The sequence below is a fragment of the Triticum aestivum genome, chromosome 5D (assembly GCF_018294505.1).
Source record: "Triticum aestivum cultivar Chinese Spring chromosome 5D, IWGSC CS RefSeq v2.1, whole genome shotgun sequence".
Lineage (NCBI taxonomy): Eukaryota > Viridiplantae > Streptophyta > Magnoliopsida > Poales > Poaceae > Triticum > Triticum aestivum.
Genome location: NC_057808.1, coordinates 167,902,085 through 167,927,665, shown reverse-complemented (window position 1 = coordinate 167,927,665; position 25,581 = coordinate 167,902,085).

Here is a 25,581-nt window from a genome sequence, read left to right as displayed (position 1 = left end):
ACAGTACTCTTCCGATGGAAGTCGGTTGTTGACCACATTGACCACGCCGCGCCAAGAGCACCACGGCGGTGGACGACGGCGAGGCCTAGGAAGGGGACGACACGGAGATAGGGAGACTCGACAGTTTTTTCCCACGCGGAGGGGAGTACGACTGTATGAGTGTTTACTGGTTCGTCTGCCGTCGCCAGAGAATAACAGCAGGTGTGGGTGAGTAGAGGGATGGCTAGGCCAGCGATGGGAGTACGGTGGGGTGGTGAGGCCGGCGCGGCAGCACAGCCGGCCGCGGGGAGGAGGGAGCAGGCAGTCCCGTCGGCGCTTGTTTGAGCGGCTGGAGCAGGAAGAGCAGAGATTGAAGAAGCACGACGGCCGTTGGATGGACATCCAACAGTCAGTGCTTGTGCGTCAACCTTTTTTTAGGAAAGCCTCTAATCTGTGGAAAACAACATACAACCCATCTGCCATTATTTCTAATAATTTACAGCCCATTTGCTAATTCTGAAGGTTTTTTTGGAGCCCATATTCTTTTTGTTAGCATTACAGCCCATATTGTGGCCACGGTTAAAAAATTATACGACATTTTGCATATTTCGGTGCGGTCCGAACTGTTTTTAATCCCGAAATTTCGAGTCACATTCAAACTGGTTCTTAAAATAAATGTATATCAATATAAAATCCAACAAACTCTCCACGCATAAAAATTAATGTAATTTAAAATCTTGAAATGAAAAAAAGATATTTGAAACTAATTGCCGGTTTGATGTGTTTTAAAAATGTACAGCCCATTTCTCATTACTGATGGGCCATTTTCTCGGCCAGCCGAATGAAAGCTCTCCTCGTCTTGAAAGATTTGCAGCCCAACAGGCCTGACAAAGCGACTTACTTGGAAAATCACAAAAAAACTAGGCTGTGGCCGTGGACCCAGCTGTCAGCCTCTCCACGTACAGTACTCTTCCGATGGAAGTCGTTCCTTGACCACGTTGACCATGCCGCGCGGAGAGCACCACGGCGGTGGACGACGGCGAGGCCTAGGAAGGGGACGACGCGGAGCCGGGGAAGACGCAGCAGTGGAAGCCCGCGCGAAGAGGAGTACGAGGGTTCACCGGTTCGGCTGCGGTGTGAGGCTGCCGTCGCCGCAGAATAACAGGGGGTGTGGGTGAGTAGAGGGATGCCCTGGCCAGCGGTGGGAGTAGTAGGGGGCGCTGAGGCCTGCGCGGCAGCACAGCCGGCCACGGCAGGCGGGAGTAGGCGGTCCTGCCGGCGCTGCTTTGGCGGCTAGAGCAAGAAGATCAGAGATTGAAGACACACGACGGCCGTTGGATTGACATCCAATGGTTACGTCTGCTAGAATCATTTATTGACGTATATAATAACTAAAAAATCTTGCATACGCGTCAACTAAATAGGCCCACAAGTCGGACCACTCCCTCTTTTTTTTAATAATTTATATATAGCTCATGGCAACTTCTTATGCATTTTATTGCAGTCGTTTTTTTTTGGTTGGCTAGGGCCAATTTCGCATATTTCTGTGGGTTCCAAACTATTTTTAATACCTAAATGTCGAGCCAGATTTAAAGTACTTTGAAGATATATTTAAATTAGGTTAATGCCCAGTGAAATAGGAATCTGAAAATGTGAAGAAAAAAAATCAGAAATTATAAAGTAATTGCCAATTTGTCATCTGTTTTTATATTTACAACCCATTTCATATTACTTTCAAGATTTGCAGGCGTCTTGAAAGAGTTGCAGCCCATCAGGGCGTAGAAAATTAAGTAGGCCTGGATTGGATATTCTTCAGAAAAAATAAACTGGGCTCATTTTCACAAAGAAAAAATAGTTGGGCTGGTCACATGGTGAACATAAAATATAAGCCTGGGCTAGACGGGCCACAGCCCAGTTCAAACCCTGCTCCGTCTTAACAATACCAAACAAAAAAATACTGCTCGAGTAGCTACGTCCCAGGTGTCAGCCGATCTTGTGCTATTCTCTTGTCTATTGACTATATACGCTCACAATGTCGTGGGTCCCAGATGTCAGGAAAACACTAGGAGGAAGCATTTTATTTTTCCATACGCTGACGTGGTGGGCCCCTACTGTCATCCTCTCCACGTACTTCTGTCGATTCCTGTTGTTTGTTGACCATGTTGACAACGCCAGAGGGCAGCGCCGCGGCGAGCGCACCAAAGCGCGCGGAGGACGTCGGCGTTAAAGATTTAGGAGACGGTGGGGCGGCGATGCGTGCGCTGAGGCGCAGCCAGCCGTGGGAGGCGGAAGCAGGCGGCCCCGCCGGCGCTGGTTTGGTTTTGGCGGCTGGAGGAAGACAGGACTGAAGAAACACGACAGACTGTAAAAGCAGCAGGAGTACTTAACAACCTTAACTGAAACCAGCAGGGGCACTTAACAACCAAAGCTGAAAGCAGTATGAGTACTTATACAGGTTCAACCGTACAAAGCATGCCTCGAACAGTGCTACATTGCCTACAGTTAACCAAGGGTGAGGCCGCCAAGCCCAAGGACAAGGCCCAGGCGCCACCCCGCGCATCCACAACCTTCTGAAAGCGGCTTCATCTCGCAACGTGGTCAATAAACAGGATATTCGCTTTAGAGCCATGGAAAAGCATGAACATAATCTTCTGTCGTATTCTCCAAGATGGACGGGCCTTCATTATTTGAGACCACCCATGAATAAGTATCTTTTCACCTCCAAGGGGAATTGAGTAGGTCGACATAAACATCATGTTGTGACCAAGCGCAAGTCTGACCCGACCATGGTCAGGCATCTGTATAGGAACAATAGAACTCAGTTGTTCCTATTTCAAGAAGATCACAGCTGTAAAACTGTGTATAAGCAATAGTTTATGAACAACATATATAACAGAAAACAGCTCGTACCATAAGTTTCTCGACACAGTTGGACCTGTTCAACGAGTGCAGCAGTGGCACACATATCCCACGTGGCCTTCCACCATTGAAACGCCCCACAAGGACCTCAAGACGATCAATAAAGTGTAGGAACTTGTGGATGTCGATCCAGTCAACTTCAGTGCCATTAGTAACAGCCGAGTTATTAAAGAGTAACAAACGAGCAGACTACTTAACTCTGAAAAAACCTACACGTGCCACCAATTAGAAGAAAATATTAGTTAGAAGTAGCATCTTCGTGAGAGATTCGTTGCTACTTCTAAAGTTTAATTGTGATTAGTTAGACCGAATAGGTGGATTAAGAAGTAATCGAGGCAACAAGCAAGAACCATATACAAAACTAACATGGATGAACAATTGGAACGACGTCGGGGTGGAAGATCGCAGTGAAGATGAGACCAGGTTCTGCTATTTCCATCAACATTCGTGCGCCAACTTTCAGTCCGTAACACTTGAGAAAGTTTATCCAAGTTCGGCCATAAAAAAGCAGCGATCTTCTTGGTTCATGAACCCAACTCGGAACTTATATCCATGGCTTGTCTTCACTGTGACCATTAAACTAGTGTATTCAGTTATGGCAAGGCCGAGCATCTTGAGTACATGTGTTCTGGCAGAGCAAATAATACACTGCAGGAAAAATAATATGAGAACACAGCATATTCAAAAAAAACCCCACCCTCCCGGATAGAAAAGAGGATTCTAGGAACATACTGTGCGCGTTTCAAAATGTTGTGTTAGGATGAGAAGGAACAAGTGTGGCGTCTCTCCGAGGGTGCAAAAACCTGTAGGGTACTCGCACTTTGGGCACTGCAAATGAAACACACTAGATTCAGTAGGAAGAAAAATGCATCAACGGTACCGGTTGCCATCCTAGGATTACCTGCGACCAAGGGGCTTGGATTTATCGGGGATGGATGAAGAATTCGTACCTGGTTCTCCATGAGAAAACGCTATGCAACCGCCGAGAGGGGGTTTTCTCTGAACAAGCAGACGAGGGAGAAGGGGATTCAGGCCCAGTGAAATATTGCCGCTTCGTCCGTCCAGCTTACTGCTAAAGCTGGAAAGGGGGGTTGTGATTTGACGGCTCATTGGGAATTACTACGGCGCTACGACGGGGTGTGTCTACCGTGAAGTTGTGCACTCTAATTTGTGCATATGGCACGTGGACCCCGTTGCCGGTTGCCCCACATATCAGCAAAAGGAAGTAGAAAGACAGGAGTAACTAGTTACACATAAATATATATTTTGACAGAGAGATACTCCCTCTGTAAAGAAATATACAAATCTTTTATATCACAGGCTCACCTTGCCGAGAAATATACTCCCTCTGCAACGCATGGGCATTATGGGGGTTCAGCTTTTTTATGGGGGTTTAGCTGAGAATATAATACTCAGATAGGCTCATGGTTCTGGACTTTGGGCCGCAGGCCGACCCTGCATGTTTGGGCGCCCATGTGTTCTACCGCAGCGCTTTTCATATTGCAAGCGATCGGTACGGCGCTGGTTTTAGATGCTGTCGCAAGGCGAATACACAAAATTGAATAAAGCACGACAACTGTTGGAATGAAATCGAACGACAGTTCCTAACCAGCAATCAGAGTTGCAATTCTATCAACGATATACCATGTGATAAATAATACTGTCGTACTACTTATACACACAGGACACTTGTTTCACCATGCCATATTATTACATCAAAAATCTCTCGGAGGATAGATCAGTTCGGCAGTTGCGTGCTGCTACTGAAGAATTTCAAAGTTGATTTTGTTGGGGATCGTAGCAGAAATCAAAAAAAATTCTACGCATCACCAAGATCAATCTATGGAGTCATCTAGCAATGAGAGAGAGGAGTGCATCTACATACCCTTGTAGATCGCGAGCGGAAGCGTTCAAGTGAACGGGGTTGATGGAGTCGTACTCGTCGTGATCCAAATCACCGATGACCGAGCGCCGAACGTACGGCACCTCCGCGTTCAACACACGTACGTTTGGGAGAGACGTCTCCTCCTTCTTGATCCAGCGAGGGGGAAGGAGAGGTTGATGGATATCCAGCAGCACGACGGCATGGTGGTGGAAGCAGCGGGGATCTCGGCAGGGCTTCGCCAAGCTCAGCGAGAGGGAGAGGTGTCACGGGAGGGAGAGGGAGGCGCCAGGGGCTTGGGTGCGGCTGCCCTCCCTCCCCCCTCTTTATATAGGGGTCCAGGGGGGCGCCGGCCCCCAGAGATCCCATCTCAAGGGGGCGGGCGGCGGCCAAGGGAGGGACTTGCCCCCCAAGACATGTGGGGCGCCCCCCCACCCCTAGGGTTTCCAACCCTAGGCGCAGGGGAGGCCCAAGGAGGGCGCACCAGCCCACCAGGGGCTGGTTCCCTTTCGCACTTCAGCCCATGGGGCCCTCCGGGATAGGTGGCCCCACCCGGTGGACCCCCGGGACCCTTCCGGTGGTCCTGGTACAATACCGGTGACCCCCGAAACTTTCCCAGTGGCCGAAACTGGACTTCCTATATATAATTCTTCACCTCCGGACCATTCCGGAACTCCTAGTGACGTCCGGGATCTCATCCGGGACTCCGAAAAACTTTCGGGTTACCGCATACTAGTATCTCCACAACCCTAGCGTCACCGAACCTTAAGTGTGTAGACCCTACGGGTTCGGGAGATATGCAGACATGACCGAGACGACTCTCCGGTCAATAACCAACAGCGGGATCTGGATACTCATGTTGGCTCCCACATGTTCCACGATGATCTCATCGGATGAACCACGATGTCGAGGATTCAATCAATCCCGTATACAATTCCCTTTGTCAATCGGGACGTTACTTGCCCGAGATTCGATCGTCGGTATCCCAATACCTTGTTCAATCTCGTTACCGGCAAGTCACTTAACTCGTACCGTAATGCATGATCCCATGACCAAACACTTGGTCACATTGAGCTCATTATGATGATGCATTACCGAGTGGGCCCAGAGATACCTCTCCATCATACGGAGTGACAAATCCCAGTCTCGATTCGTGCCAACCCAACAGACACTTTCGGAGATACCCGTAGTGCACCTTTATGGCCACCCAGTTACGTTGTGACGTTTGGCACACCCAAAGCACTCCTATGGTATCCGGGAGTTGCACAATCTCATGGTCTAAGGAAATGATACTTGACATTTGGAAAAGCTCTAGCAAACGAACTACACGATCTTGTGCTATGCTTAGGATTGGGTCTTGTCCATCACATCATTCTCCTAATGATGTGATCCCGTTATCAATGACATCCAATGTCCATAGTCAGGAAACCATGACTATCTGTTTATCAACGAGCTAGTCAACTAGAGGCTCACTAGGGACATGTTGTGGTCTATGTATTCACACATGTATTACGATTTCTGGATAACACAATTATAGCATGAACAATAGACAATTATCATGAACAAGGAAATATAATAATAACCATTTTATTATTGCCTCTAGGGCATATTTCCAACAGATTTGGACCAGCTCTCCTTGCCGAGAAAGTTCGATTTTGACATCATCCCCTACCGCAAGATATGATTTAGATTTGAACCTTGACCATCCTTTAGCATCAATCATCATGCGACCATCCTTTGTACTTATGGTATATTGAGCAGGTTCATTCACACCAAGGTTGCGCATGGTAAGAGAAACTTGGCCGCGGTCGCCCGGATTGTTGAACGACTCCCTCGTTGCTCTAGGAATTCTCTATTTGCAAACAAGAAGACATACCCAAACAGTTAGATCAACACAGTGAATCATGTGAAACAACATGGAAAGAAAAAAGAACGAAGCACTTAGGCGGCCAATGCTTACCAAGAAGGTGGACATGTCAGTTTTTGTAAGGACTTTGGTATATGAAGTGCGAACTGCAGCCCAGTCTGTTGCCGGTGCAACTCCACGGGCCAGAGTAGATGCAAGTGCAAGTGTTGGTGCAGGTGCCGAAGCCGCTGCTGCTTCCGGAGATGGTGCTCCTTGTAGAGCTGGTGCCGGTGTTGGTGCAGGTGCCGGTGTCGATGCCCGATCCTCCGGTAGATCATACTGATCCGCTGACGCGGTCGGTGCCCAATCCTTAGCTGGATCAGACTGAGCTGCTGCCGCTGTCAGTGCTAGGGCAACTGCCAGTGCTCGATCTGTGCGAGACAGCGGCGATCGTGTCTGGTCTGCTATGATCAGCTTTCTAACTTGACTAGGATCCGTGACCGTGATCCAGATTTTTTCTTCATTTCTTTTAAACGCAAGAAGGACTAATTGTGGCGTTTTTGTTAAACCAAATTGCAGTTCATCATAGGGATTTAGCTTGTACTCAAACAACAGACTGATCCAATTTTTTGTAGTAATATAAGTGATGGACAGTGCCTTCATTACTGACACGACATAAGAAGTGAAACCTGCAAAAATAGCCATCATAGAGCAAACCAAACGGTTTATTCTGTGATGAATGTCACATGGCAAAACCTGCATCGTAAAATAGCAGGAAAAGAAAGAAAACATGACATTAAATCAATAAGATTTAGACAGTAAATCAATAAGATTTACTTGATGTGACACGAGTGAATCCTTACCAGGAAATCACTATGTTGAAGTACTAAACAGAAGATTGATCGTCCAACTACGCGTGGCATGCAGGGGCCCCGCCTACTCCCACAAGCAGGACAGTCCAAAGGTCGTGACAAATTGTATGGACCGAACATCCATGGGACTGGAAATCCTGGTGGGTGCGATAAACCCTGCAATGCATACAGATATTAGCGTGTAACCATAATTGATAAACCGTCCTCACAAAAAATATGATCTGGATACTTCAAAATATACAGACTGAATTGAGTGGATAGACATTAACATAGACATTAACATAGACATTAACATAGACCGTTCACACACCAAAAGCGGCAGTACTAATAAACAATAAAGGGTTCACAAAGACAAATCAAGTACTGGACAATAGTACTTACTACAGACAAGAAAAGTTGCACTAACTAAACTCTGCGGACCATTTCTTGCCACCGACCTACGGGATGACCCTGCATAACTGACTAGGCCATGGACTTCGTGTGAGATGTCTACATGCACCATCACCATCTTGTCAACCTTGGAGAACCTAACAGAGTGGTCTTTCCACTCATAAATATGATGATGAAGACAGGCCGCATCAGATTTGTTGGGAAGCTTTACAAGAACCACACCCTTCGTAATCGAAGGCACAGCCAGGAAATTGTTGTGGTCAAGTACAGCCTCGAGAACACGCCTGACAACAATGCTACAGGAAAACACTAGTTCAGGATACGTGGTGACAAGGACACATCAGCTGGATAGTTCAGCAGCAGAACTCATCATCAGGTCTTCCTGTTCACACGGCATGACTTTGAGAACTTCATCTCCACCGCGGACCTGGTTCTAATTCAAACAGAAACCATATTTTATTACTACCTCCGTTCAGAAATATAAGATGATTTTCGATATTATACTCCGGGGCTGGTTCCCTTCCCCACTTAAGCCCATGGGGCCCTCTGTGATAGGTTTCCCCACCCGGTGGACCCCCAGGACCCTTCCGGTGGTCCCTGTACAATACCGGTGACCCCTGAAACTTTCCCGGTGGCCGAAACTGGACTTCCTATATATAATTCTTCACCTCCGGACCATTCCAGAACTCCTCGTGACGTCCGGGATCTCATCCGGGACTCCGAACAACTTTCGGGTTACCGCATACTAGTATCTCCACAACCCTAGCGTCACCGAACCTTAAGTGTGTAGACCCTACGGGTTCGGGAGACATGCAGACATGACCGAGACGACTCTCCGGTCAATAACCAACAGCGGGATTGGGATACCCATGTTGGCTCCCACATGTTCCACGATGATCTCATCGGATGAACCACGATGTCCATGATTCAATCAATCCCGTATACAATTCCTTTGTCAATCGGTACGTTACTTGCCCGAGATTCGATCGTCGGTATCCCAATACCTTGTTCAATCTCGTTACCGTAATGCATGATCCCGTGAGCAAAAACTTGGTCACATTGAGCTCATTATGATGATGCATTACCGAGTGGGCCCAGAGATACCTCTCCGTCATACAGAGTGACAAATCCCAGTCTCGATTCGTGCCAACCCAACAGACACTTTCGGAGATACCCGTAGTGCACCTTTATAGCCACCCAGTTACGTTGTGACGTTTGGCACACCCAAAGCACTCCTATGGTATCCGGGAGTTGCACAATCTCATGGTCTAAGGAAATGATACTTGACATTTGGAAAAGCTCTAGCAAACGAACTACACGATCTTGTGCTATGCTTAGGATTGGGTCTTGTCCATCACATCATTCTCCTAATGATGTGATCCCGTTATCAATGACATCCAATGTCCATAGTCAGGAAACCATGACTATCTGTTTATCAATGAGCTAGTCAACTAGAGGCTCACTAGGGACATGTTGTGGTCTATGTATTCACACATGTATTACGATTTCCGGATAACACAATTATAGCATGAACAATAGACAATTATCATGAACAAGGAAATATAATAATAACCATTTTATTATTGCCTCTAGGGCATATTTCCAACAGTCTTGCACTTGCACTAGAGTCAATAATCTAGTTACATTTTGATGAATCGAACACCCATAGAGTTCTGGTGTTGATCATGTTTTGCTCTAGGGAGAGGTTTAGTCAACGGATCTGCTACATTCAGGTCCGTATGTACTTTACAAATATCTATGTCTCCATTTTGAACACTTTCACGAATGGAGTTGAAGCGACGCTTGATATGTCTGGTCTTCCTGTGAAACCTGGGCTCCTTGGCAAGGGCAATAGCTCCAGTGTTGTCACAGAAGAGAGTCATCGGGCCCGACGCATTGGGAATAACTCCTAGGTCGTTAATGAACTCCTTCACCCAGATTGCTTCTTGTGCTGCCTCTGAGGCCGCCATGTATTCCGCTTCACATGTAGATCCCGCCACAACGCTTTGCTTGCAACTGCACCAGCTTACTGCCCCACTATTCAAAATATACACGTATCCGGTTTGTGACTTAGAGTCATCCAGATCTGTGTCGAAGCTAGCATCAACGTAACCCTTTACGACGAGCTCTTCGTCACCTCCATAAACAAGAAACATATCCTTAGTCCTCTTCAGGTACTTCAGGGTATTCTTGACCGCTGTCCAGTGTTCCATGCCGGGATTACTTTGGTACCTTCCTACCAAACTTATGGCAAGGTTTACATCAGGTCTGGTACACAGCATGGCATACATAATAGACCCTATGGCCGAGGCATAGGGGACGGCACTCATCTTTTCTCTATCTTCTGCCGTGGTCGGGCATTGAGCCGTGCTCAATTGCACACCTTGCAATACAGGCAAGAACCCCTTCTTGGACTGATCCATATTGAACTTCTTCAATATCTTGTCAAGGTACGTACTTTGTGAAAGACCAATGAGGCGTCTTGATCTATCTCTATAGATCTTGATGCCTAATATATAAGCAACTTCTCCAAGGTCCTTCATTGAAAAACACTTGTTCAAGTAGGCCTTTATGCTTCCCAAGAATTCTATATCATTTCCCATCAACAATATGTCATCCACATATAACATGAGAAATGCTACAGAGCTCCCGCTCACTTTCTTAAACACAGGCTTCTCCATAAGTCTGTGTAAACCCCAAACGCTTTGATCATCTCATCAAATCGAATGTTCCAACTCCGAGATGCTTGCACCAGCCCATAGATGGAGCGCTGGAGCTTGCATACCTTGTTAGCATTCTTAGGATCGACAAAACCTTCCGGCTGCATCATATACAATTCTTCCTTAAGAAAGCCGTTAAGGAATGCCGTTTTGACGTCCATTTGCCATATCTCATAATCATAGAATGCGGCAATTGCTAACATGATTCGGACGGACTTCAGCTTTGCTACGGGTGAGAAAGTCTCATCGTAGTCAACCCCTTGAACTTGTCGATAACCCTTAGCGACAAGTCGAGCCTTATAGATGGTCACATTACCATCCGCGTCTGTCTTCTTCTTAAAGATCCATTTATTTTCTATGGCTCGCCGATCATCGGGCAAGTCAGTCAAAGTCCATACTTCGTTTTCATACATGGATCCTATCTCGGATTTCATGGCTTCTAGCCATTTGTCGGAATCTGGGCCCGCCATTGCTTCTTCATAGTTTGAAGGTTCACCGTTGTCTAACAACATGATTTCCAAGACAGGGTTGCCGTACCACTCTGGCGCGGAACATGTCCTTGTGGACCTACAAAGTTCAGTAGTAACTTGATCCGAAGTACCTTGGTCATCATCATTAGCTTCCTCTCTAGTCAGTGCAGGCACCACAGGAATATCTTCCTGAGCTGCGCTACTTTCCGGTTCAAGAGGCAGTACTTCATCAAGTTCTACTTTCCTCCCACTTACTTCTTTTGAGAGAAACTCTTTCTCCAGAAAGGACCCGTTCTTGGCAACAAAGATCTTGCCTTCGGATCTGAGGTAGAAGGTATACCCAATGGTTTCCTTAGGGTATCCTATGAAGACGCATTTTTCCGACTTGGGTTCGAGCTTTTCAGGTTGAAGTTCCTTGACATAAGCATCGCATCCCCAAACTTTTAGAAACGACAGCTTAGGTTTCTTCCCAAACCATAATTCATACGGTGTCATCTCAACGGATTTCGACGGAGCCCTATTTAAAGTGAATGCGGCAGTCTCTAAAGCATAGCCCCAAAATGAGAGCGGTAGATCGGTAAGAGACATCATAGATCGCACCATATCCAATAGAGTGCGATTATGACGTTCGGACACACCATTTCGCTGAGGTGTTCCAGGCGGCGTGAGTTGTGAAACTATTCCACATTTCCTTAAGTGTGTGCCATATTCGTGACTCAAATATCCCCCCTCCCACGATCTGATCGTAAGAATTTTATTTTCCTGTCACATTGATTCTCAACCTCACTCTGAAATTCCTAGAACTTTTCAAAGGTCTCAGACTTGTGTTTCATTAGGTAGACATACCCATATCTACTCAAGTCATCAGTGAGAGTGAGAACATAACGATAGCCTCCGCGAGCCTCAACACTCATTGGACCGCACACATCAGTATGTATGATTTCTAATAAGTTGGTTGGTCGCTCCATTGTTCCGGAGAACGGAGTCTTGGTCATTTTGCCCATGAGGCATGGTTCGCATGTGTAATGATTCATAATCGAGAGACTCTAAAAGTCCATCAGCATGGAGCTTCTTCATGCGCTTGACACCAATGTGACCAAGGCGGCAGTGCCACAAGTATGTGGGACTATCGTTATCAACTTTACATCTTTTGGTATTCACACTATGAATATGTGTAACATCACGTTCGAGATTCATTAAGAATAAACCATTGACCAGCGGGGCATGACCATAAAACATATCTCTTATATAAATAGAACAACCATTATTCTCGGATTTAAATGAGTAGCCATCTCGCATTAAACGAGATCCAGATACAATGTTCATGCTCAAAGCTGGCACTAAATAACAATTATTGAGGTTTAAAACTAATCCCGTAGGTAAATGTAGAGGTAGCGTGCCGACGGCGATCACATCGACCTTGGAAACATTCCCGATGCGCATCGTCACCTCGTCCTTTGCCAGTCTCCGTTTATTCCGCAGCTCCTGCTTTGAGTTACAAATATGAGCAACCGCACCGGTATCAAATACCCAGGAGCTACTACGAGTGCTGGTAAGGTACACATCAATAACATGTATATCACATATACCTTTGGTGTTGCCGGCCTTCTTGTCCGCTAAGTACTTGGGGCAGTTCCGCTTCCAGTGACCACTTCCCTTGCAATAAAAGCACTCAGTCTCAGGCTTGGGTCCATTCTTTGGCTTCTTCCCGGCAACTGGCTTACCGGGCGCGGCAACTCCCTTGCCGTCCTTCTTGAAGTTCTTCTTACCCTTGCCTTTCTTGAACTTAGTGGTTTTATTCACCATCAACACTTGATGTTCCTTTTTGATCTCCACCTCCGCTGATTTCAGCATTGAATATACCTCAGGAATGGTCTTTTCCATCCCCTACATATTGAAGTTCATGACAAAGCTCTTGTAGCTCGGTGGAAGCGACTGAAGGATTCTGTCAATGACCGCGTCATCCGGGAGATTAACTCCCAGCTGAGTCAAGCGGTTGTGTAACCCAGACATTTTGAGTATGTGCTCACTGACAGAACTATTTTCCTCCAGCTTACAACTGAAGAACTTGTCGGAGACTTCATATCTCTCGGCCCGGGCATGAGCTTGGAAAACCATTTTCAGCTCTTCGAACATCTCATATGCTCCGTGTTGCTCAAAACGCTTTTGGAGCCTCGGTTCTAAGCTGTAAAGCATGCCGCACTGAACGAGGGAGTAATCATCAGCACGCTGCTGCCAAGCGTTCATAACGTCTTGGTTCTCTGGGATGGGTGTGTCACCTAGCGGTGCTTCTAGGACATAATCTTTCTTGGCAGCTATGAGGATGATCCTCAGGTTCCGGACCCAGTCCGTATAGTTGCTGCCATCATCTTTCAGCTTGGTTTTCTCTAGGAACGTGTTGAAGTTGAGGGCAACATTAGCGTGGGCCATTTGATCTACAAGACATATTGTACTGATTTTAGACTAAGTTCATGATAATTAAGTTCATCTAATCAAATTATTCAATGAACTCCCACTTACAAAGACATCCCTCTAGTCATCTAAGTGAAACATGATCCGAGTCAACTAGGCCGTGTCCGATCATCACGTGAGACGGACTAGTCAACATCGGTGAACATCTTCATGTTGATCGTATCTTCTATACGACTCATGCTCGACCTTTCGGTCTTCCGTGTTCCCAGGCCATGTCTGTGCATGCTAGGCTCGTCAAGTCAACCTAAGTGTATTGCGTGTGTAAATCTGGCTTACACCCGTTGTATTCGAACGTTAGAATCTATCACACCCGATCATCACGTGGTGCTTCGAAACAATGAACCTTCGCAACGGTGCACAGTTAGGGGGAACACTTTCTTGAAATTATTGCGAGGGATCATCTTATTTAAGCTACCGTCGTTGTAAGCAAATAAGATGTAAAACATGATAAACATCACATGCAATCAAATAGTGACATGATATGGCCAATATCATTTTGCTCCTTTTGATCTCCATCTTCGGGGCGCCATGATCATCTTCGTCACCGGCATGACACCATGATCTCCATCATCATGATCTTCATCATCGTGTCTTCATGAAGTTGTCACGCCAATGACTACTTCTACTTCTATGGCTAACATGTTTAGCAATAAAGTAAAGTAATTTACATGGCGTTGTTCAATGACATGCAGGTCATACAAAAATAAAGACAACTCCTATGGCTCCTGCCGGTTGTCATACTCATCGACATGCAAGTCATGATTCCTATTACAAGAACATGATCAATCTCATACATCACATATATTTCATTCATCACATCCTTTTGGCCATATCACATCACAAGGCATATGCTGCAAAAACAAGTTAGACGTCCTCTAATTGTTGTTGCAAGTTTTTACGTGGCTGCTATAGGTTTCTTAGCAAGAACGTTTCTTACCTACGCCAAAACCACAACGTGATATGCCAATTTCTATTTACCCTTCATAAGGACCCTTTTCATCGAATCCGTTCCGACTAAAGTGGGAGAGGCAGACACCCGCTAGCCACCTTATGCAACTAGTGCATGTCAGTCGGTGGAACCTGTCTCACGTAAGCGTACGTGTAAGGTCGGTCTGGGCCGCTTCATCCCACGATGCCGCCGAAACAAGATAAGACTAGTAGTGGCAAGAAAATTGACAACATCTACGCCCACAACAAGTTTGTGTTCTACTCGTGCATAGAAACTACGCATAGACCTAGCTCATGATGCCACTGTTGGGGATCGTAGCAGAAATTTAAAAAAATTCTACGCATCACCCAGATCAATCTATGGAGTCATCTAGCAACGAGAGAGAGGACTGCATCTACATACCCTTGTAGATCGCGAGCGGAAGCGTTCAAGTGAACGGGGTTGATGGAGTCGTACTTGTCGTGATCCAAATCACCGATGACCGAGCGCCGAACGGACGACACCTCCGCGTTCAACACACGTACGGTTGGGAGAGACGTCTCCTCCTTCTTGATCCAGCAAGGGGGAAGGAGAGGTTGATGGATATCCAGCAGCACGACGGCGTGGTGGTGGAAGCAACGGGGATCTCGGCAGGGCTTCGCCAAGCTCAGCAAGAGGGAGAGGTGTCACGGGAGGGAGAGGGAGGCGCCAGGGGCTTGGGTGTGGCTGCCCTCCCTCCCCCCTCTTTATATAGGGGTCCAGGGGGGCGCCGGCCCCCAGAGATCCCATCTCAAGGGGGGGGGCGGCCAAGGGGGGGACTTGCCCCCCAAGTCATGTGGGGCGCCCCCCCCACCCCTAGGGTTTCCAACCCTAGGCGCAGGGGAGCCCCAAGGGGGGCACACCAGCCCACCAGGGGCTGGTTCCCTTCCCCACGTCAGCCCATGGGGCCCTCCGGGATAGGTGGCCCCACCCGGTGGACCCCCGGGACCCTTCCGGTGGTCCCGGTACAATACCGGTGACCCCCGAAACTTTCCCGGTGGCCGAAACTGGAATTCCTATATATAATTCTTCACCTCCGGACCATTCCGGAACTCCTCGTGACGTCCGGGACCTCATCCGGGACTCCGAACAACTTTCGGGTTACCGCATACTAGTATCTCTACAACCCTAGTGTCACGGAACCTTAAGTGTGTAGACCATACGGGTTCGGGAGATATGCAGACATGACCGAGACGACTCTCCGGTCAATAACCAACAGCGGGATCTGGATACCCATGTTGGCTCCCACATGTTCCACGATGATCTCATCGGATGAAGCACGATGTCGAGGATTCAATCAATCCCGTATACAATTCCCTTTGTCAATCGGTACGTTACTTGCCCGAGATTCGATCGTCGGTATCCCAATACCTTGTTCAATCTCGTTACCGGCAAGTCACTTTACTCGTACCGTAATGCATGATCCCGTGACCAAACACTTGGTCACATTGAGCTCATTATGATGATGCATTACCAAGTGGGCCCAGAGATACCTCTCCGTCATACGGAGTGACAAATCCCAGTCTCGATTCGTGCCAACCCAACAGACACTTTCGAAGATACCCGTAGTGCACCTTTATGGCCACCCAGTTACGTTGTGACGTTTGGCACACCCAAAGCACTCCTATGGTATCCGGGAGTTGCACAATCTCATGGTCTAAGGAAATGATACTTGACATTTGGAAAAGCTCTAGCAAACTAACTACACGATCTTGTGCTATGCTTAGGATTGGGTCTTGTCCATCACATCATTCTCCTAATGATGTGATCCCGTTATCAATGACATCCAATGTCCATAGTCAGGAAACCATGACTATATGTTGATCAACGAGCTAGTCAACTAGAGGCTCACTAGGGACATGTTGTGGTCTATGTATTCACACATGTATTACGATTTCCGGATAACACAATTATAGCATGAACAATAGACAATTATCATGAACAAGGAAATATAATAATAACCATTTTATTATTGCCTCTAGGGCATATTTCCAACAGATTTGGCCCAGCTCTCCTTGCCGAGAAAGTTCGATTTTGACATCATCCCCTACTGCAAGATATGATTTAGATTTGTACCTTGACCATCCTTTAGCATCAATCATCATGCGACCATCCTTTGTACTTACGGTATATTGAGCAGGTTCATTCACACCAAGGTTGCGCATGGTAAGAGAAACTTGGCCGCGGTTGCCCGGATTGTTGAATGACTCCCTCGTTGCTCTAGGAATTCTCTATTTGCAAACAAGAAGACATACCCAAACAGTTAGATCAACACAGTGAATCATGTGAAACAACATGGAAAGAAAAAAGAACGAAGCACTTGGGCGGCCAAAGCTTACCCAGAAGGTGGATATGTCAGTTTTTGTAAGGACTTTGGTATATGAAGTGCGAACTGCAACCCAGTCTGTTGCCGGTGCAACTGCACGGGCCGGAGTATATGCAAGTGCAAGTGTTGGTGCAGGTGCCGAAGCCGCCGCTGCTGCCGGAGATGGTGCTCCTTGTAGAGCTGGTGCCGGTGTCGGATCAGGTGCCGGTGTCGATGCCCGATCCTCCGGTAGATCAGACTGATCCGCTGACATGGTCGGTGCCCAATCCTCAGCTGGATCGGACTAAGCTGCTGCCGCTGTCAGTGCTAGGGCAACTACCGGTGCTCGATCTGTGCGAGACAGCGGCGATCGTGTCTGGTCTGCTATGATCAGCTTTCTAACTTGACTAGGATCCGTGACCGTGATCCAGTTTTTTTCTTCATTTCTTTTAAACGCGAGAAGGACTAATTGTGGCATTTTTGTTAAACCAATTTTTTGCTTGTACTCAGACAACAGACTAATCCAATTTTTTGTAGTAATATAAGTGATGGACAGTGCCTTCATTACTGACACGACATAAGAAGTGAAACCTGCAAAAATAGCCATCATAGAGCAAACCAAACGGTTTATTCTGTGATGAATGTCACATGGCAAAACCTGCATCGTAAAATTGCAGGAAAAGAAAGAAAACATGACATTAAATCAATAAGATATAGACAGTAAATCAATAAGATTTACTTGATGTGACACGAGTGAATCCTTACCAGGAAATCACTATGTTGAAGTACTAAACAGAAGATTGATCGTCCAACTACGCGTGGCATGCAGGGGCCCCGCCTACTCCCACAAGCAGGACAGTCCAAAGGTCGTGACAAATCGTATGGACCGAACAACCATGGGACTGGAAATCCTGGTGGGTGCGATAAACCCTGCAATGCATACAGATATTAGAGTGTAACCATAATTGATAAACCGTCCTCACAAAAAATATGATCTGGATACTTCAAAATATACAGACTGAATTGAGTGGATAGACATGAACATAGACATTAACATAGACCGTTCACACACCAAAAGCGGCAGTACTAATAAACAATACAGGGTTCACAAACACAAATCAAGTACTGAACAATAGTACTTACTATAGACAAGAAAAGTTGCACTAACTAAACTCTGCAGACCATTTCTTGCCACTGACCTACGGGATGACCCCGCATAACTGACTAGGCCATGGACTTCGTGTGAGATGTCTACATGCACCATCACCATCTTGTCAACCTTGGAGAACCTAACAGAGTGGTCTTTCCACTCATAAACATGATGATGAAGACATGCCGCATCAGATTTGTTGGGAAGCTTTACAAGAACCACACCCTTCGTAATCGAAGGCACAACCAGGAAATTGTTGTGGTCAAGTACAGCCTCGAGAACACGCCTGACAACAATGCTACAGGAAAACACTAGTTCAGGATACGTGGCAACAAGGACACATCAGCTGGATAGTTCAGCAGTAGAACTCATCATCAGGTCTTCCTGTTCACACGGCATGACTTTGAGAACTTCATCTCCACCGCGGACCTGGTTCTAATTCAAACAGAAACCATATTTTATTACTACCTCCGTTCAGAAATATAAGATGATTTTCGATATTATACTCCATATATGACTACATATACGCACAGAAATGAGTGAACAAAGACACTAGAACATGTCTTCAAAGGCATGAGACCAGAGGGATTACATGCAATATCCATAACACAAGTTACTGAGGCAAATATACACTCTTAAAAGGTAGCATTGATGTTCATAAAGTACTCCCTCCGTCCCAAAATTCTTGTCTTAGATTTGTCTAGATACGGATGTATCAAGTCACATTTTAGTATTAGATACATTCGTATCTAGACAAATCTAAGACAAGAAATTTGGGACAGAGGGAGTAGTTGAAAGTAACCTATAAGAAATCAGTGTCAACCTCTCGCATGTTTTGGTCAAAAGAGGAATTTAGAACCGTCATTTGGCACACTAAAATCACATGCAAGATCACCCAGAAAGTTTTACTACCGGTACTAGTACTGCGTGTTAGATGGAAAAACACGATCAAGATCGAGAAAAAGATCGTCAACAAGAGACATTACATGGACTTGCTTATTGAGGGATCCCGGAGAGGGGGGCTTGGACAGGGCGATGGCTTTGAGCTTGTCTGCGGTAGTCTCGGCGGGGTGCTTGCGCTTCTTCGTACCATGAGCCTCGACGGTTTTGGCCAGAGCCATACACATCACGTCGGCCGGTGCTCCGGCGTCCATCCAAGAGAGGAAGCTAAGAGAGAAGAGTGAAAGGAGGAAAGAGATGAGGGAGAAGCGAAGCGAGTGGGGGTTTTCTTCAAGAGAGGCAGCTGAGAGAGAAGAGTGAAATGATGATTGCTTCGTCCGTCCAAGTTACTGCTGGAAAGGAGGGGGTTTTGTGATTTGACGGCTCATTGGGCATTACTGCGGCGGTTCGATCGGGGTAGTCTACCGTCAGTCTACTACGGAGTAATTTAGTGCATGGCTGGTGGACCCAGGTGCTGGCTATCCCACATGTCGGCGAAAGTGAGTAATTTAGTGCATGGCTGGAGGAGGATCCGCACGGTAGAGCGTGTCCACTGTTTTTCTGAAGAAAAAAATGATTACAGCAAGCATTTCCACTCTTACGACGGAGAAGTGCGAAACACGGCAGCCACTTGAACATACATAGTGCTCCTACTACTAGGCATGTGCAGTGGTTCATACGTCAGTACTACACAATCCTGTTGCTAGTGTAGTAAGATATGACGATAACAAATGATGTTGTGCGCATGTCAACTACTCCTATATGTAACATAGTACCGCTTTTTCGATTGTCCGGTCGAGAATGAACGGTGAGATCAATGTTAACAGAACTAGGTCCACAGTGCACGGAGAGTACGGTGCTACAGTACTCCACGAAACATGAACCATATGAAACACGAATAGTGTGAGGCAGGGTGTATGAAGGGTGCACGGGATGGGAGCAAAAGTTCCCTTCTCGACCCACTTTTGGGTCTTTGGCAGAGTGCATGAAGGGTGCATGAGTCCACACTAGTAGGTTGACAAAAATACACGAAGAGGGAACAACTATATTCAGATGAGAATACAACCAAACACACCCACACGCTTTGTGCTACAGTGACTGATCTGCACCGTCTGAGTTTGATCCAACGGTCATGTTGCACCGAGACATGGACATGCCCATGCAGGGGGCGCCTAAACACCACCGAAGTCCCTCTGCTTCTCGAGGCGCACGACGTTGGTGATGCAGGGTGCAACCGCCCGCAGAGCCCGCTCCTGGTCGACGGGAGCCCGCTCGTCAAAGACGGCGTCCAATGGCACGAATGGATTCCGGTGACAGAGCCCTGAAAGGATTCGCCCCGCAACGGCGACGGCAGCCCCCAACCCCTCCTTGTCCAGCTCAGCCCCCACCATCGCGCGGAGATGGCTCAGCTCCTCGGAGATATAGGTGAAGAAGGAGACTAGGTCAGGAAGCCGCAGCTCATTGAAGTCGACCGGGTGGTCGAACGGGTTTAGCCCGACGGCCGGCATCGTCGCGCTGGCACGACGGTAGGCATCGCGCAGCTGCAACACGTGCGTGGCAACTTGGTTCACCAAGTGGCTGAGGTGATCCTGGACCTCGTCACGATGAGCCCGCTCGCGCTCCAGCTGGCTCCCCTGACGGCCTATCGTATCTCCCGCTCTCTGCAGCAACGCCGCCGACGCCTCGAGCATCTTTGTGGTGGACGCCTGCCGCTTTTGAAGCTCCGTGAACTCCCGCACATAATGGAGGAGCATGGCACTCGTCTCCTCCTTGAGCTCACGGAGCTCCACGTCCTAGGCCTTGAGCTCCGCATCCTTGGCATGGAGCTCCTGTGTCAGGCGCCTCACCTCGGACTCCGTGATCTGCTGCGCCGCCATGGCTCCAGGTAGAAGTAATGGGGAGAGGAAGCAAAGGGGGTGAAACGGCTGAAAGGCAATGCAATCTACGGGAAGGCGGAGGGAGCGGGGAATCTTTTGGTTTTCACCATGGTAAAACACAAGTCGACGACTTCTCACATCAGGGAGCAGTGGGTTTTTACAGGCAGAGTCATCGTCACTAATTGCTGCCGCGCCTGCTCCCATCAATCAAAAAATTAAAAATCCTGCCGCGCCTGCTCCCGTCAATCAAAAAATTAAAAATCCTGCCGCACCCAAACACCAGAGCAACGCCGCGGTGGATATTTAAATTTACCTGCCGGTAAGTAGATAAAAAAAGGGGTGAAAAAACAAATGGGGCGGCGGCCTAGCTAATCGGTCGAACTAGCCCAACTAGCTAGCCACCGTGCTTCACTAATGTACTCGGCGGGAAAGGTGGTCTTTCGTGATTTGATGACTCATTTACTTGCTTCGGCGCTACGACCGAGGAGGACCCAGAAAACGCACGATAGGGCATCCCACGTCAGGAAGAATATATGCGTGCACCACCCGGGAGGACCCCGAAACCGCGCGGTAGGGTGTGCCACGTCTCGGCATGGAGGAAAAATGTGCGTGTAAAAATATACTGTATCAGACATAGTACCTATGGTTCGACCTCGGGACCCAGCCAGTCGGTCGAAAACACCCCACTAGCCACACAGCTTCATCATGCAAACGTGGCACGGAGGATAGATGTGGTTAGCTCCGTCTTGACCAGCCAAACCGTCTCTTGTTCTAGGCGATTCTTCTATTTTCCAAGCTTTTTTTAGTTGTAATAACACCACGGCAAGCTAGCGCCGCTCTTCGTGTGTGCCTGTGCAAAGGTTAGATGATGGAGAGAAGAGAGATTGAGATCGCAGACCTGGGACCCACCAGTAAGTGAGACAACGGTCATGCACGTGTTGACGAGGCACTCCCTCTACTCTACTCAACGCAAGTACTGTATAAAATCAAGTTATGGGACAAAGCCAACACCCGTTCGTTTTTTCAGGCTATCGACTTACGCTTTGTAGTCCAGATTGCCAGTTCGAATCTCGTCTTTCAGATTTGTTAGTTTTAGGTCCAAGTTTGATTAATGATAAGTGGGACCCCCGTGTGTTGTTTCTATATTTCAGTGTAGGATGGTTTTTTTTTTGAACAAACACTTTGCGCGATTAGACAAGTAACAACACGAGTTACACGTATTTTGCAAGTTTACGAACAAAAATGACAGCGGCATAGAATATCACATCCACCCCGCAGCTTAGATACTATGGTGATACGAGTTTTTACACCGTTGGAAGTGAGATCCAATGGCTTGGGAGAAGTCTTTGTAATTATGCGCAATTTCCAAACTCTCCAAAGGTTTTTTTTGCAAATAAAACATTCAGGCCTCGTGTGTGCCGCTGCATCTTCGATCCAGCGGCTCCCCGGTGCTCATATTAGGTGCTCCCCGTAGCTTAATTACCCGCTACGGTGATATGAGCATCTAGGTCGTATGATGAGTGATCAGATGGCACATGCGTAGTACTTGTACTTTCTACGCATTTCCCAAACTCTATCAGCTGTATATTGCAAAAACATTCAAACCTCCTACTGTGGGCCGTTAGATCTCAGTGAACTCGTATCACCATAGAATCTACGATGCAGGAGCACCTCATACTCTCCCGTGCGAGAAAACATAAGGTGCTATCGCAGCTTGGATGCTACGGTGATACGAGCTTGGTGGTCGTTTGATCTGAGATCCAATGGCATCTGAGCAGTCTTTGTGCTTCTAAGCAGTGGCCGAACTCTTTTGGGGCTTTTCTGCAAAAAACCATTCGAACCACCGAGGAGGTGTTGGGTCACAAATCCAACGCCTCTGAAGAGCTTGTATCACCAAAGCATCTAAGGTGTGATAGCACATGATATTCTTACATACAGGAGAATATGATGTCCTCCTTCATCTTAGATGTTACGGTGATACGAGCTTCAAGGTCATTGGATATGGGATCAAAGGGCGTCTAAGTAGTTTTTGTACAAATTGTGTGCAATTCTCAAACTGATCAAGGTTTCCTGCAAAAATATTAAGACACATCATGTGAGCTGCTATGTCTCAGATCTACAAGCTCCAAGCAACTCGTATCGGCATATAGCATCTAGGGTATGGGGGCACATGATATTCTCCCGGGGAGGAGGGGTGGGGGTGCACAACCAATCGGTGGTTGGGAGGGTGGGGACAAATATAATCTAAACAACCCTAAACAGAGCTCCACAATTTTATCTAAGGTCGAGGGGTTGACCCCCGACAATCATAGCTCTGCCTAAACACAACATTTGCATGTATTGTAGTACTGGACTTAATATTCATGTTTCAGTTTCATGTTCATTTTAAATATTGAACTGAGGACCATGGATGTCTTACATTTTACTCCCTTCGTTCCTAAATATTAGTCTTTTTAGAGGCTTCAAATGGACTGGCACATACGGATGTATATAGACATATTTTAGAGTCTAGATTCACTCATTTTGCTCTGTATGTAGTCACTTGTTGAACTCTCTAAAAGACTAATATTTAGGAATAGAAGGAGTATTTTTGAATTCGTGTCATACATGCATGGTTTGGAAAAATAGATGCACTATACTTATTGGATTGTTGTTGTGTTCGTGCCTGTGTGTCTCTGTGTGTGTGTGGTCATATGCTTGATACATACAAAGTTTTCTCACCTCCATATTGTTCATCTTTTAAATTTGAATTTGACTTGGCAAACTTACTAGGGATACCATGAAATGTGAAATCCACGTTGAGATCACTATATCACAAACTCACTCTAATTCAACAACTCGTCATAAATCAATTACCACGTTGAGATTAGTATTTGCAAGGAAAATACGGGTATTGTAATACACATAGATTCGTTCGGCAATTTAAAAGGTTCCTTTCGTATTCTCGAATGGTAGGACCCAACGACGTACCAGCCAGACCTTGGCTCGTGTTGATCCTAAAAAAAACCGGGCTCGTGTCCTTCGGTGGCGTGCGTGGTATGCACATTAGGCAACCCCAACCAGTCGAGCCTCAGCGTTTCAAGTCGAAATATCTGGCGGCCAGAATTCCAGCCCTAGGAAATTCCCCATATGTCCCCGGTCCATAATGACTACTGATGAACAACAGAGGGATGCTTTAGTAACTAGACAACGTTACCTACCGTGCCGAGCACGGTTCAATTCCCTCGGTCGCCGCTCATCAAGGTCACCCGTCAACTGCATTGCCTAGTACTACTACTACTACACCAGGATGAGCACAGAATTGAGCCCATTTGTTCGTGCCTAATACTTGAGTTAATATATCAGGCAATGCACTGGTATGGAGGGATTATCCTTTTACTCTGCATATATAACTTGTCTGAAGTCTAACTAAGCAAAATGTTTGACCAAATCCTTTCTTAAGAAATACAACAGGACAGATGTACGGCTTGAAAATTTATTGCATGATGCAGCTTATGATATTGTTTCGAATCCTGGATCTTAAATTTCAGAAAATCCAAAAGTGAGCATAAATTCTTGAAACTAAGCATGGTCACGTGATATGGCACAAATATTACTTCGTAAGTTTTTTCTTCAATTTGAGACAAGCTGCTTATGACAAGTTGCACAAATGAAGAGCCAAGGTATTTTGGAACAAAGACCTGTCACGTTAAGGCTAACGCTTTCACTATTGAAACCGTGGGCGTTTATGTGCCGCCACGAGTCCCCGCTTCTCATCGGCAGGTGCCGTCCGAGCAAGCGTGTGAGTCGACGGGAGGCGTGCGAGCAGATCGCTGCGCCGGCTGTCAGGGAGGCGTGCGAGCAGACCGCTGTGCAGGCTCATTGGGAGGCGAGCCCTTTGACTAGGCTCCACCTCCCACCGTCGTCCCAACTGCTCCCACTTTTAATGTCGCCGGCGCCGCAGTTTAAAATCAACCCCGCACTACCCGGTATCGCTACAATCCTCTCTCTTCCTCTCCGATTCTCCTGTCGTCTACCTCCAACTAGCCTAACCTAAACGTACGCCATGCCGCATCACGATGGTCTGCCCTTAGTGTTCTAGTTTCCTGAGGAAGACACCCAGCCAGAGTCTCAAGAACATAAGGCGCTTTGGGACGAGCTTGAACTGGCCTTGCGGGAAGACGCCGCGCCTGTCCCCGCTCCCGTTCTGGCTCCCGTCGCCCCGACTGCGCCAGCGCCCATCCCCGTGGCATTGATGGGCTGGCAGCCGCACATTGTCGCCAAGCTTGATCCCACGGGGTTCCACGAGGTCCCCGCCGACTTTCACGCGCCCGTGCACCTGCCAGCGCATGCGCCTGCACGTGCACTGACGCGCACGCCCGTGCCGGTGCCCGTGCACCTGCCAGCGCATGCGCCTGCGCGGGTACTGACGTGCGCGCCCGTGCCGGTGCCCGTGCACACGAATGTCTCCGCCGCGCCGTTGACAGCGCCTGTCCCCGCGCGGGTGCCAGTTCCCCCCTTAGCGGCATGGATGGCTGCCGTCGACTGCTTCCTTGCACCAACGCTAGTCGCCTCCTCCCGCCAATTGACTCGCTCCGAAGTCCAAAACATTTTGGCCTTCCTTGAAGCTAGGCCAACGTCCAGGAGTATGTCAACAACGGCGCAAGATGCCGCCGTCGCCGTCGGTCAGTGGCCCGACGACACACAGAGCACGGCAGAGGAGATGCTTCCCACCGCGAGACGCCCCCGCCGCCGCCGCGTAATCTAAATATTCCATGAAAAACATTCGGATTGCCATGCTTTAAATCCAAACG